Below are 14,769 nucleotides of genomic sequence, written 5' to 3'. Positions count from 1 at the left end.
ATACCGGTTCGTGCCCCCGGCTCCCCACCTGCAGGGGAATCGCTTCACAAGCGTTGAAGCAGGTCTGCAGGTGTCTATCTTTCTCTCCCCTTCTTTGTCTTCCCCTCCTCTCTTCATTTCTCTCTGTCCTATCCAACAACAACGAGATCAACAACAATAAAACAAGGGCAACAAAAGGGAATAAAAAAACAAAAAGATTAATAAAAAAAAAAGAATTGTAAAAACATTTCCTTAACTGTTTATGTGTAAGTTTATTAGGTAATATATTATGTATTCAACCTTAAATTGTTAATATAAAGTTGTGTATACATATAATTAAAGCCTAGGAGTTTCTTTTAGCCAATTTAATTATTGTAAAATATTTATAACATAATAATATTTAATTTCAATAGTACATTTTAGCAGCTGAGAACTACCTCAACTGAGAAGGCACTGGACTTGCTTTCCCTAGGTCAAACCTCAGAGCGCATGGAACAGTGTACTGCTTAAGCCCCCCCCCCTTCACACGAAACTCCTTCAATTGTAATAAATAATGTGAATCTTTTTAAAATGGTACATTTCTAGCTCTTATATGACTACATTAACTATATTCTTCTTGAAATTAGCATCTGTTAGTAGCAGAATGGATCATTTAAGAAAGTGTCACTTGAAAAGTCAAGATACATGTCTTGGGAGTTTCACCTCTGATTCATCCTGAGAATCAACATTGTCTTCTAATTTTTCATCTCTAAAAATGATAACAAGCAATCATATAAACCACTGCTATCAAAGACATATAATCAAAAATCATGTCTTCTCATATTGACCTGCATATATAATAACTGAGAAAAGAATTCACTCCCTCCCAGCTCTTGCTAAATTTCTTAAAGTAGTTTTCCCCTACCTCTTCCCTATACTTACTCCCCAAGAAGCAATGGAGCACAATCATAGCAGCAAATACACACCCAGCAGGCAGTCTGCCAGAGTACATACCTCCCATTTCCAGAAAATTCTCTATGCCCCAATTTAGTGGCAATATATTCATGTATTCATTTCTTTGTCCTTTAGCTCTAAGGGTGACCCCAAACAGCTCCCTGGCTACTTCACACAATGTAAACACAGACTCACAATTAACACCTTGAGCTCTCTAAAGTCACAACAGTCCTCCCACCTGTCAGGTGGCAGAACAGGTGTTAAGTCTAGTCAGTTCCTACTGGGCCTACATGAGTGCTTCAATAATTTATACCAGGCTGCCCAACTTTACTCTGAAGACACTATTTTTTTGCCAAGCTAATTATTTTTCTTCTGTCTTCTTAAACACAGATACAGTCAATAATCAAAATACAAAAAGCACAAGTTTGTGATATAATAGAAATGTGCTTCTTGATTAATCTTTTTTTATTAGACCAAAACATTACTCCATCACTAATGATGCTTTATTTGCTGTCTTTTGTTTCTGTATAATGTCAGGGATGGAGTGGCAGGGCCTCACACAGTAAGGTATATGCTCTAATACTGAACTACCTTCCCAGCCCCTTAGTTAAACTTTAATAAAAATATCTAACATTAACTCTAAAAATTAAACTCCTACGTAATGATGACTATGTCACTTTGAAACATCTCTACAATAGTAATACATTGTGAAACAGGTGTGCTTTTTACTAAAAACAGTTTACTATGCTAATGTTATTACTGCCCACAATCATAATGGAATGTATAAATAAAAAATGTTGACATTCTCCCTATCCTAGTTCACAGACACTTAAACTTTAAACCTCTAATATACAAAGAAATAACACTCTTGCAAATAAAGGAAGACCAAAACCAAGGGCAAAGGGTAGTGAATGATAAGGACATTTGTAGAAAACTCATTCTTCAGCAACTTACCTACATTATCTAATCTGCATAATAATGATTCCTCCCCCAGCCCAAGACAAATATTATTATCTTTCTCTCTTCTAATAAAGAAATTAAGATTCAGATAAGTTACTTGCCCAAAGTAACAGGCTGGCTAACAAAAGTCAGAGGTCTTTTGAAATCCCAGGCCTGGGGTCTTTGAGCTACCCTACATCTGGGCTTTTTCTGACATCATTCCAGGTAAGTTCATCCCAAAAAGGTAACCAAGCTTTAAAAAAGAAAAAAAATAGTTAAAGCTTTTCCCTCTGTTGCTTTCAGATCAAAAAACTACTCTAAAAATGCAGGAAGTACACGTTAACACTGGTAGAGTCACCTCTGTAAAAAAGGATTTCCTGTAAAGGTCAGATGCAATTTTAAGATACAAAGTATTCTCTTATACGGAAAGTGCCTTCTGTTCAAGGATATTTTCAAGAAAAGGATCAACATTTTAAAGCAATATACTGAAAATGCAAAGCAAATTTCTAAACAGAACTTAAATGCAAACTCAGGTGCAAAATTAAAAACAAAAATTTAGTCTTCTAAAAGCATTTGCACATTTAGGATACCATTCTATATTGTTGGGCAAGGTGGGCAGAAAAACAAATAAGTTACTATTTCCAGTATTTAATTTTAAATGCAAAAAGTAAGAAAGCTAAATTTAGTTTAGTTTCTCCCTTGTACATTTAAGGAAACATCAAAACTAATATAATACATGCATACATATATAGCAAGAAACAAGCTCTCATACTGGCCTGAGGAATTCTCACAATTTCATATTTTAAAACACTAGACATTATATTTTCAAAACAGAATAAATTCAATATGTTTCTTTATTATCTCTAAAATTAGACAATATTCTCTTATACAGTCAGTAAGAATATATGGCGGTTTTCTCTACTACTCTAAGCATCATTAACCTTCTAATTTTCAAGATATCCAATTTCTCTCTTGAGAAGTTGGAATGGTGCCTGGTTCACCATAGGGGCCTCATTGCTTGTTGATTTTGTTGGTGAACTGAGTTTACATATAATAATCATTTAAATTTTTTTGCTGATTAGTGTCAAAGGCAATTGTTTTACTTTTATTTCCACACTGTAAAATGGCAAAGCTAGAAAGCAACAAACTATAAAAGACAGAAAACATGAAAGTTTTTTTTAAAAAACCTCCTGTTTCATGAGTATTTAAGACTCTTAGTAGTCTCAAATGACAGTAAAGTTAAATTTAAAGGCAAGATAATTTAACAAATTTAATAAGTATCGTGTTGCTTGTCGATTAGACTTAAAGCAGATTTGCTAAGTTTTAATCACTTCTGTTCAGAATCTATAAACATTTTAATACCAAGAGTTTCCACAAAGGCTAACAAAATTTAATCCGTCCCATACATTCAGTTAAAGCCAAAGGTTGTTAGTTTCAATTCACCATGATTAAGAGTTTCTATGTTCTCATTCTCCGCTCTATTAAGAGTCCCTTTATTTCTTGTGTGCCCACTTAACTCTATACTGAGTAAGGTTTTTGGTTGCAAATAACACCTATGTGGTTTTTTGTTAAAAAGTTATTAATTTATTTTAAAAATAGATTTTCGTAAGTAGTCAACACACAGAACTCCAATCAGAGAAGGGTGTGCTTAAAAGGCAACTCAACTGAATCAACTCCAGTTAATACACAGAACAGCATTCGAGCATTTGGTACACTTTACAGTACACAACATGGCACATCAATATGACCTCATCAACTGCAAAGAGCATCTGTCACATGATTATAAATGCGTGAATGTGTGAATGTCTTAAAGCAGGGATTAGCAAACAAAGAGACATCACTGCACTGGATCTTTCAGGAGTGCCACAGCAAATCCCAAATGGTGCCAGGGACAGAACGTGGTCCACACGCCTGGCAAGGCAGGCACCCTACCCAGTGAGGTAACTCTCCAGCCCAGGCCATACACTGTTACACCACTGTGCTACTGTAGTGGGAAAGCTGTTATAAATGACATGTGAACAAATGAGTTATGATGTAGTCAAATAAAATTCAATTTGTGGGTTGGGGAGAGAGCACAACAACTTTCATGCCCAAGGCACCAAAGGTCACAAGTTCAATCACCAGTGCCACCATAAGCCAGACTGAGTAGTGCTCTGACCAAAAATAAATAAATAAATAAATCTCAATTTACTAAAACAGGTAGGTGGTTGGATTTGGCTTATATGTCGTATTTTGCCAACCACTGACTTTAAGCACTTTAACAGAAATCAACACTTTTTATTCCATAAATTTGTTGTTCCATAAACTCACATATTCAAGCTCTGTATGTGACTGACGTATTTTGGATCTAAGTGGGAAGAGAATAAGAATGAACCGAGATACTTGATAAGTGAATAAGGAAAATGGTCTAAAAGGCCCAAAATCAAAAGGAAGGACAACTCTTGCCAGTGACTTGCTGGATATGGAATATATCCCAGATATCTGTTTGGGAAAGGAGGGAGTCTTCTGGGAGAGAGAGAGAAAAAAAAAAAGGTCCATGATCATCCTTTGGACATTACTGAATCTGGATAGGATGCTGGGGTTCTGCTACAGCCAAACTGGAACAACAGGGAAGGGTTACTATCAGGCTGTCAGAAAATTTAAGATGCATTTTTGCATAGAAAAATGCATAACTTTTCCAACAACCTACTATAACATTAAGGAGGAAGACCATGAGCAAAGAATTGGGAGGGGCCAGACAGTGTGACACCTAGTTAAGTGTTTACATACAATGCACAAGGATAATTAATTCTGCTACTGGAATCAAATCATGTAATGGATCACAGCTGAAGGCTGCTCACTTCACAATTTTACTAGTAGCCAGTTAGCTTCAACTCTTTACAAATGAAAGAAATACTTAGTATCCTAAAAGTTCATCAAGAAGCCAACAACTGGGGAGGGGGTGAACAACAAAAACCAAAACTAACATATCTGTATTAATTACTGATACAAATGGGCATTTCTGTTTCCCAGTTAACTTTTATAAAAACAAGGAAGCAGTTAACTAGTTTACTGACGTCTTCTCTAAAAGGCTAAGAGTATAAAAAGCATCTTTGTAAAGCAAATCAATTTTAGCAGAACTCAAAAACAGCTAATTTCAAATATACACACACACATAATGCAAAAGGGTAAATAGTCATTTCTTGTATATTCTATTTATACCTGTCATGTCTAGTCAGTATGGAGATAATTCATAAAACTGGAAATGGACCTATACTACAATCTAGCAATCCTTTTCCTCTATCCAAAGAAAACTAAAATACTTATCCGAAGAGATCTATGTATGCCTATGTTCACAGCAGTATAGTTTGTAATAGCCCAAACATGAAGGCAACCCAGGTGACCAATGCCAGATGAGTGGGTAAAAAAGTTGTAGTATATACACACAATAGAATACTACTCAGCTATTAAAAATGATGAAATCGCAGGGGGTAGATAGCATAATGGTTATGCGAAATCATCTCCTTTACCTCATCTTAGATGGAACTTGAAGGATGAATACCAGATGCTCTCACTTATAGATAAAACTTAAGAAACAAGGAGAGAAAGGCAAAAACACAGGGTGAAACCTGAGTAGGAAGTGGTCTATTGCAGCAAGGGAGGAGATATGTGGGGGGGGGGGGGCGTGACTAGAGAAAGCATTGGGCAGCCAATGCACTGTGGAGGGAAACTCAGGTGACTGTGGGAAAACTGCAGGTGCAGACACCTACCATAGAAAGACAAATTCCATTCATGTGACAGCTGGCTTAAAAGCATTACTTCCTAACAAAACGATTTTTTAAAAGTATCTTTTCTTTAAATGATAAAAGTTACTTTTTACTTACAAGTAAATTATGAACCTAGATGCTATGAGGAATTTATAGATGTCTACAGTATATGATATCTTTCTGATTTATTTATTTATTTATTAACAGAACACTGCTTAGTTCTGGCTTATAATGGTGTGGGGGATTGAACCTGGGACTTTGGACTCTTAGGTATCAAAGTCTCTTTGCATAACTATTAAGCTATCTATCTGGGTGTAGCATATACTATCACATAATAATACAAAATAAATTTTCTTGAATTAAATAAAATTAAAAGGGGTCTAGTTACTATATATATATATGTATGCATGTAAGATCTCTGTAAAGCAACTGAGATTTCTGTCAAAAGATAGCAGATATTACTTACTCATATGAAAATGAATATTTATTCATTTGAAAAGTTCTAGGGCTAGAGAGACAGCATAGTGGGTTATTCAAAAAACTGTCATGCCTGAGGCTCTGAAGTTCCAGGTTCATTCCCCAGCACCACCATAAACCAGAGCTGAGCAGTGATCTGATGTTGTTTTCTCTCTCTCTCTCTCCCTCTCCCCATATCTCTCATTAACAAAGTATTAAAAAATAAACAGATAAAAGAAAATTCCTACCCATCTACTAAAAAGCATTAACAGTACTGTGGCTCAGAAGGTAGTAGAGTGGGGTGGAGCATCAAAACTTACAAGTGTGAGGTGGATTCCCAGCACCACATATGCCAAGAAATGCTTTGGTTCTCACTCTCTTTCTCATTAATAAATATTTGTTTGTTGGAAAATATATGACATATTTCTTCGGTTTCTATGCAAAAATGTGTCATGACTTTTCCAATAATCCAATACATAGATCTTAAAAAGGGAGGGACACTTTCGGAGTGAGAAGATGACTCACCTGGTAGACTGCACACTTCATCACATCCAAGGACCCAGGCTGGAACCCCTGGCACCACATAGGAGTACCACCAAGCACACCACCAAAAGATGCTTTATCAGTGGTGGAACAGTGATACAAAATATAACAGAAGTATTTTATATTACTCAATCTTCAAGGCTTTCTATATATAGTAGCTATTTGGGGGGTGAGGAGAAGCACTTTAACTTCAAATGGGAAACAGCCCCTCTTTCCAGAAACCAAATCTATAGCTCATTATTAAATGGAATGAAGAGACAAGGAATCTTATTTCCTTCCCAAACAGCTCCCAGATATAAAAATAAAGTGATTGGGCATTTCACTATCCAAAACTATAAATCCTTTTAGAAAGAATCTGGGTTTTCACTGTCAACTGTATAACATATTCTCAAAAAATAAAAAGTGAACTTTGCCTTCAATCCTTAATCAAGAATATTTTCACATGTACATAAACACAGATTAGAAATTATAGGGAAATTCCATTTTTTTATTAAATGATGACATTAATTACTACTTAACACAGTAATAAATGTTCTCAGTGTTTGCTATAAAATAACCTTACTTTTTGAAACAGTTTTTTAATATTTATTTATTCATTTATTTATTCCTTTCTTTTTGTTGCCCTTGTTTTATTGTTGTAGTTATTAATGTTGTTGTTATTGATGTCATCATTGTTGGATAGGACAGAAATGGGGAGAGGAGGAGAAGACAGAGGGGGAGAGAAAGATAGACACCTGCAGATCTGCTTCACCCCCTATGAAGTGACTCCCCTGCAGGTGGGGAGCCAGGGCTCGAACCAGGATCCTTATGCCAGTCCTTGCACTTTGCACCACCTGCGCTTAACCCACTGAGCTACTGCCTGACTCCCAAAATAACCTTACTTTAATAGACTTTAAAAATCACAAAATGGGATGTAAATACGTATCTAGTCTGACATTAGTACTGGCATTTCCAGTACAAAAGGAGCTGCTAGTAGTAATTACCTATGGAAAAAGCAGTACCGGGAAAGAGGCTGGGGAGTGAGAACTTTTACATCTCCCTGTCTTCAACATTCTGGCTTTTTTACTATTTTGTTTTGTTTTTGCTGTTGCTGTTTTTGAAATTAATTTCCTAAAGATTTATTGTTTGATTTAAATCATAAGAGTGTTTATATGAAAATGAGAGAGAAGCCAGAACCCACTCAGGCACATGAGGCACCAAGGGCTTTAACCAGGAACATCAGGTAAGTTCTGAGTTCAACCAGCTGGCTAGTTTCCTTGCCTTTGCTTTGCTTTGCTTTTCTTTTAACTGAAGTGCCAAAGAATCAAGTGTTTAATAGAATCCAGGGTCTCACACTTGCACTTGATGAGTAAATTACCTCTCCCACCCATTTTCTTTCCCTGAGAGGAGTGGAGAGTGAAGAGGGTGAGAAAAAAGGAGAGAGAAGATGCACATGTGGTGGCAGATATTGAATGCTGAGCCTCACCCATCCGAGGGCAGGGTTCCAATAATAAGAGCCACCTCTTTGGCCCTCTTTCTGGGTTAACTCTGTCATAAATTGGATTAAGCTTTAGATCTCTTTCCCTTCTGTTGTTAAAATTCGGAAGGCTCTTGCCGGCCGGTTTAGCTTCACGGGCGGGTAACAGAGATGCGGAGACAACGGCTGGGCAGGGAAGCTGTATTTCTTTATTCAGGAACAACGATTCATAAACTAAGACAAACTAATCACCAAACAGAACTCTGCTGTCTCTTTGCGGAGGCGCAAGCACTCTTTCCTTTTCTGTAACTCGGGAACTCTCCAACTCTGGAACTCTGGAACTCTGGTACTGGGGAACCCTCTGAAACTCTTCCACTGTGGAACTCTCTCTTACTCTGTAACTCTGAAACTCTCGAACTCAGGAACTCAGGAACCCTCCAACTCTGGCACTCTCGAACTCAGGAACTCAGGAACCCTCTCTCGGGGTTCCTTGGGGCGGGGCCAAGCAGGCCCGTGAAATTAATTGGACTGATCCAATTCTCTTGGCGGGGGAGGGCTAGAACAAACCAATGTAAAGCATACGACACCCTTCCTTCCTTCCTTCCTTCCTTCCTTCCTTCCTTCCTTCCTTCCTTCCTTCCTTTTTTCTACCAGAGCACTGCTCAGCTTTGGTTTCTGGTGGCGTGGGGATTGGGCATCTAAGTTCAGGAGCCGCTTGGAAGGGTGTGTCCATTACTATGCTCAAGGACCCAGGTTTCAGCTACACCTACAGAGAAAAAATTCATAAGAGGTGGTTTAAGTGTCTTTCCTTCTATCTGTCTCTCTCCCTGTCTCTCTGTTTCAGCCTCTATCAAAATATAAAAATGAAAAGGGCTACCTAGAGCAGTGGAGTCATTGCACAGGCACAGAGTACCAGCAAAAAGAAAGTGCTCACAAGGACCGGCGTAAGGTTCCCGGTTCGAGCCCCCGGCTCCCCACCTGCAGGGGAGTCGCTTCACAGGCGGTGAAGCAGGTCTGCAGGTGTCTATCTTTCTCTCCCCCCCCCCCCGCTCTCTGTCTTCCCCTCCTCTCTCCATGTCTCTCTGTCCTATCCAACAACGACAACAACAATAACTACAACAATAAAACAACAAGGGCAACAAAAGGGAATAAATAAATAAATAAAATAAATATTTAAAAAAAAAAAAAAAAAAGACACAGCCAAGAGTTCATCCGGACATGACGTTGAGACTGTTTAAAAAAAAAAAAAAAAAAAAGAAAGTGCTCAAAATAAAGTAATATTAATTTTTTAAATGGCCACTGAGAATAGTGGAGTCTATTTTTTTTATCTTTATTTATCCATTTATTGGATAGAGATAGTTAGAAATTGAGAGGAAGAGGGAGAAAGGCAGAGAAACATCTGCATCCCTGCTTCACCACTTGATTCACTGCAGGTGGGGGACTGAGGGCTTGAACCAGGGTCCTTGCACACTGTAACATGTGAACTCAACCAGGTGCACCACCACCAACCAGCCCCAAAATAAATATTAGGAGCTAGACCATGAACTAAGAAAATAAACACTTGTCTGAAAGAAGGTAGAGAATGAGGTCAAACTAACCACTTCTACTCCTGAAGAGGTGGCATGTACTAGCTGCAGTTTCCTAGCAAAGGCCTTTGGTCATTAGTCACCAGACCATGATGCTTAAAAGAACTTTTGTTGAGGCTGGGTGGTGGCACACCTGGTTGAGCGCACATGTTACAATGAGCAAGGACCTGGATGCAGGCCCCCAGTCCCCACCTGCAGGGGGAGAGCTTCACAAGTGGTGAAGCAGTGCTGCAGGTGTCTCTCTGTTTCTCACTCTCTATCCCTCCCTTCCCTCTCAATTTCTGTCTCTATCCATTCAATAAATAAAGATAATAAAAAAAAATTTTTTTAAAAAAGAACTTTTGTTAAGGAGTGGAGTCTGCAGAAACCCAATCCAGTTCCAGTGAATACAGTACCTCAAAAGTAGCAGCAAGATAGATGACAATGCCCATTAGGTCTTGGTCTGCAAGAGGTCCAAGCCATCCAAGAAAGGATGACTTCCTTGACTTCCCATATTAACATAAATAGCTTGAAATTCTATTCACTTTAGCCTTATAAGGTACACTCTGCCAACACAGCTCAGTGTTCACAAATTTAGCAGAGGGCTCCTTACAAGCTTTACACTATGGCTAAAATGTGTCCTCGTTTTTAAATGGTCTAGGTTAAAATGCATTAAATTATGAATGAAAAAGCAGATTCCTACTATCACCCAACACTTCACGGCCTATATTAGGCTATACATATGGTAAGAGATTGAGAGCTGAAAATAAGATTTATATTTATGTGTGTACACACACACACACACACACACACACACATATATATGAGACTTTCATTCCTGAGGCTCTAAGTTCCAAGTTCAATCCCCCCCCCACTATCACCATAAGCCAGAGCTGAACAGTGCACTGGTAAATAATAATAATAATAATAATAATACATGAAGATGTTCATTCCAACAGTCTGCCCAAGATTTAAAGTGAATAATAAAGTCTAATTCTGCTCTTGAGTATAGTGAAGCAATAAACAAACAATTTTTGTTCCCTGCCTTGAGAAGTTAGAGAGGGAGAAAGAACAGTAGGAAAAAAGAGCAATCCCTCTAATTTCCAATTAAGTAACATCAAATTTACAAAAGAAAAGGTAGGCGAGTCCCCTCCACACGGATATTAATTTACACTCAATCCAAATATTCCTGGGCCTCTACCACATGTTCATCCATGTATGAAGATGAGTGAGCAAACCAAGCTATGACCCACAGGGCAAGACTTGTAAATGCCGTAATCAGGTTCTGGCTTATTTAAATAAAAATTGAAAGTCGAATGCACATCTGTTCCTTAACAATATATTTATTAAATCCCGCCCTATGAAAAGGTGACTAAGCAAAGAAAGTAGGTGCAATCCTCTTTATAATAGGCTATTAACTTCAAAAAGAACGTTTTACAATATTGTCATATCTGAAGTTAGTTAGTCTCTTAGTTTCTCTCAAGTCTAATAATACTGTTTTGGCAAACAGATTAAGTCATTATTTATCCAGCACCGTGAACGGGGTAATTGTTCATTCAGAGCTCGTCCAAAATATAAAAGAGTATTTAGCATTCTTAAAAAAAAAAAAAAAAAAGAATGCTCCGTAAAGAATAGATTGCAATGTCCGTGTCCCTGGCACTCGTTTATCACATAAATAAACCCTTGCTATCTGGGCCTTTCTTTCCATTTTCATCATGCCCGCCTTAGCGCCACAGCGCTCACGACTCCTTCCACAAAATCTCAACCGTCTTTTAAAACGTCTCTCTGATGGAAGTTGACTCGTCCCACCTCGAATCACGTTCCCAACTTCCTTAATAACCACTTCTTAAGGGAGGAAGCAAAAAAGCCCGCAGACACCAAGTCTTGGGATTGTTTCAAGGACCAGAACACTGCCGCCCAGGAAGAGAGAGATGTGCTCTCGGTCAAACTGAAATACTGTGCTGCCACAGCTGCCAAGTTGGCCCGGGAATTAAGTTCAAAACCCATTAAAGGAAAAGGGTGTGTGTGTGTGTGTGTGTATGTGTGTGAGTGTGTGTGTATGTGTGAGTGTGTGAGTGTGTGTGTGTGAGTGTGTGTGAGAGTGTGTGTGTGTGTGTGAGTGTGTGAGAGTGTGTGTGAGTGTGAGTGTGTGTGAGTGTGTGAGTGTGTGTGAGTATGTGTGAGTGTGAGTGTGAGTGTGTGTGAGTGTGTGTGAGTGTGTGTGTGTATGTGTGAGTGTGTGTGTGAGTGTGTGTGAGAGTGAGTGTGTATGTGTGAGTGTGTATGTGTGAGTGTGTGTGAGTGTGTGTGAGTGTGTGTGTGTGTGTGTGTGAAAGTGTGTGTGAAAGTGTGTGTGAGTGTGTGTGTGAGTGTGTGAGTGTGAGAGTGTGTGTGTGTGAGAGTGTGAGTGTGTGTGTGAGTGTGTGTGTGTGTGTGAGTGTGTGGGTGTGTGTGTGAGAGTATGAGTGTGTGTGTGTGTGAGTGTGTGTGTGAGTGTGAGTGAGTGTGTGTGAGTGTGTGTGTATGTGTGAGTGTGTGTGTGAGTGTGTGTGTGTGAGTGTGTATGTGTGAGTGTGTGTGTGAGTGTGTGTGAGTGTGTGTGAGAGTGTGAGTGTGTGTGAGTGTGTGTGTGTGTGAGAGTGTAAGTGTGAGTGTGTGGGTGTGAGTGTGTGGGTGTGAGTGTGTGTGAGAGTGTGTGTGTGTGTGTGAGTGTGTGTGAGTGTGTGTGAGTGTGTGTGTGAGTGTGTGTGTGTGTGTGTGTGAGTGTGAGAGTGTGAGTGTGTGTGTGAGTGTGTGTGTGTGTGAGTGTGTGTGTGTGTGTGTGAGTGTGTGTGTGTGTGAGTGTGTGTGTGTGTGAGTGTGTGTGTGAGTGTGTGTGTGTGTGAGTGTGTGTGTGTGTGTGAGTGTGTGTGTGTGAGTGTGTGTGTGTGTGTGTGTGTGTGTGTGTGTGTGTGTGAGTGAGGGGGGGTGCAAAGTACAGAAACTAATAAGCGGCGGGGCCCCGGCTCTCCCGTGTGGGAGCAAGTGGGGAGGCTCCGCGGCTGCGGGGCGGCGGCAGGTAGAGCTCGGCCCAGGCTCCCCGGAAGCGGCCCGGCGCCCCGAGCCCCGAGCAGCAACAACCCTTCTGCCACCCGGGCGGGCGGAACGCACGCTCCTCAGTAATTCAACACCCTTTACTTTCTCCGACTGGAGGCCGGAGAAGAAGTTCTATTAAATTCTCCCCCTGCCCTTGCAAGATGTTCATTCCTGCTACGCGAAAACAGCACTAGGTTTCCAACTAGCCGAGGGGCCAGGCCTGGCCGAGCCCGGGCCGCGCCCAGGCGGGCGGGAAGCCGAGACTCTGCCCGCCACCCCCCCCTCAATCCTCCGAGGAAAACGGGGCCTGGAGCCGACGCCCAAAGTGGACCCCGCGCCCAGGGGTGGAGGCTGCGGGAGCGCGCGGCGGCAAGTCCCGGCAGCAGCCGGGCCACGACTCAGGCCGGGCCTCGCGACGCCCACGGCCCCGGGAGCGGCCTGGCCCTCAGGGCGGAGGCGCCGCGGCCCGCGGGGAGCGAGCTGGGACGCGCGAGGGCCTCGCCGCGCGGCCGCCGGGCAGCTCCAGCAACTTCTCGCCGCCACCTCAGCGTCTCCGGCGGAGCCTGCGAGCGGGGAGTAGGGGGAGGGAGCACGCCCGCGCCTTACCCGCCGAGCGACCAGCTCCTTCCCGCAGACGGTGAGGCGAGGCGAGGCGGGGGCGCGCCGCCGGGCGTCGCGGCTGCGGCAGGGAGGGAAAAGGCGCTGGAGGGAGCGCAGGGCCGCGGGAGACCAGAGGCGCCGCCGACAGCGCAGACAGCTCTGCAATATGGCCGCCCGGTGGCTCCTCGGGGGAGAGGCGGGGCTGCCCGGCGCCCCCCGCCTCCTCCTGCCGGCCGCCCAGCCTCGCGCCGCGGCCTGGGCGCCGACACCGCTGCCGGGGCCGCCCGCGCCCCGCCCAGCCCGCGCGCGCTGGGGTGTCCGCCCGGGGCGGGAACGCGCGAAGTCGGCGTGCAGCGGGGGGAGCGCGGAGCAAGGGGGCCGCCTTCCAGGGAGGATGGGGCTGGAGGGGCTGGAGCCCGGCCCGCTGTTCAGGGAAGCGGAGCCGCCTAACCCACAGCTCGGAGGGCGCCGCGGCCGCGGCCGCCTCCCCCTCCTTGAGTGGAAACTTGAAACTCCCGCCGGTGCCAGAAAACTCACCCGAGGGCGTTTCTGTCGCCCCCGAGGAGGAATTCTTCCCCGAGGTAACCCGGCGCCCGGCGGAGCGTGCGGTCCGGTTATTGGACTTGAGCAAAGTCTGGACCCGGAGAGAAGCAGGGGCCTACCTGAGAGGAATGGGTCTGCCGCAGAGAGAGAACCTTCATGGTATTTCGGGCGGGTTTTACCCACTCTCGAAAAAACTTGCTTTTTCAAGAAAAGCACTTTTTTAAAACACCACCGGGAGGGAGGTTAAAACACACACACACACACACACACACACACACACACACACACACACACACACACACACACACACACACACACACACACACACTCGGTGAGTGTGTTCCCAGTTGAGAGGTGCAAGTTTTTATCCAGGCGAGGTCTTTTTATTTTCGTCCCCCTCCCCCCTTTGGCCTTTGGGAGAAGTTGGTGAAGAAGAAGAAAAGGTTGAAAGGGGAGCCCCAAAGTGCAAAACTGTGCTTGACCCAGAGCATGTTAAACTCGAGCCCACGCACCACAGCAGTGAGTGGTTAAGGCTGGAGAGACTCCTGGTCAGCGTTGTGTCCTCTAAGCCATGCTGGGTCTCCTTGGTATTTCCTGCTGGTATTTAAAGCACAGACCTTGCAAACAGGGATTGCTCGCAATCACATTCTCCTAGCACAGCCTGCTTTGTAGTGCTTTTCATAGCCTCTCTTCTAGGGACACGCTTTACATTCAAATTAAGAAACTTCACGAGTCTACTGCGCCTTTATAAAAGACAAATAATTTCTATCCTCCCTGTCTTCCCATTTGCCCTTGCCTTTTTTCTAGAGCTTTTTTCCAGGAGCTCTGTCCCCTAGTCACTTTCACTAAACTTAGTCATTAAACTTACTCTTCTGTGAGTTTCCACCACTGTCCTTTGAGACCTCTCTGGTTTATTAAAACCCCCAAGAGACCA

Source organism: Erinaceus europaeus, chromosome 20 (genome assembly GCF_950295315.1).
Source record: "Erinaceus europaeus chromosome 20, mEriEur2.1, whole genome shotgun sequence".
In the NCBI taxonomy this organism is placed as follows: domain Eukaryota; kingdom Metazoa; phylum Chordata; class Mammalia; order Eulipotyphla; family Erinaceidae; genus Erinaceus; species Erinaceus europaeus.
Note: the sequence above shows the minus strand (reverse complement) of the source record.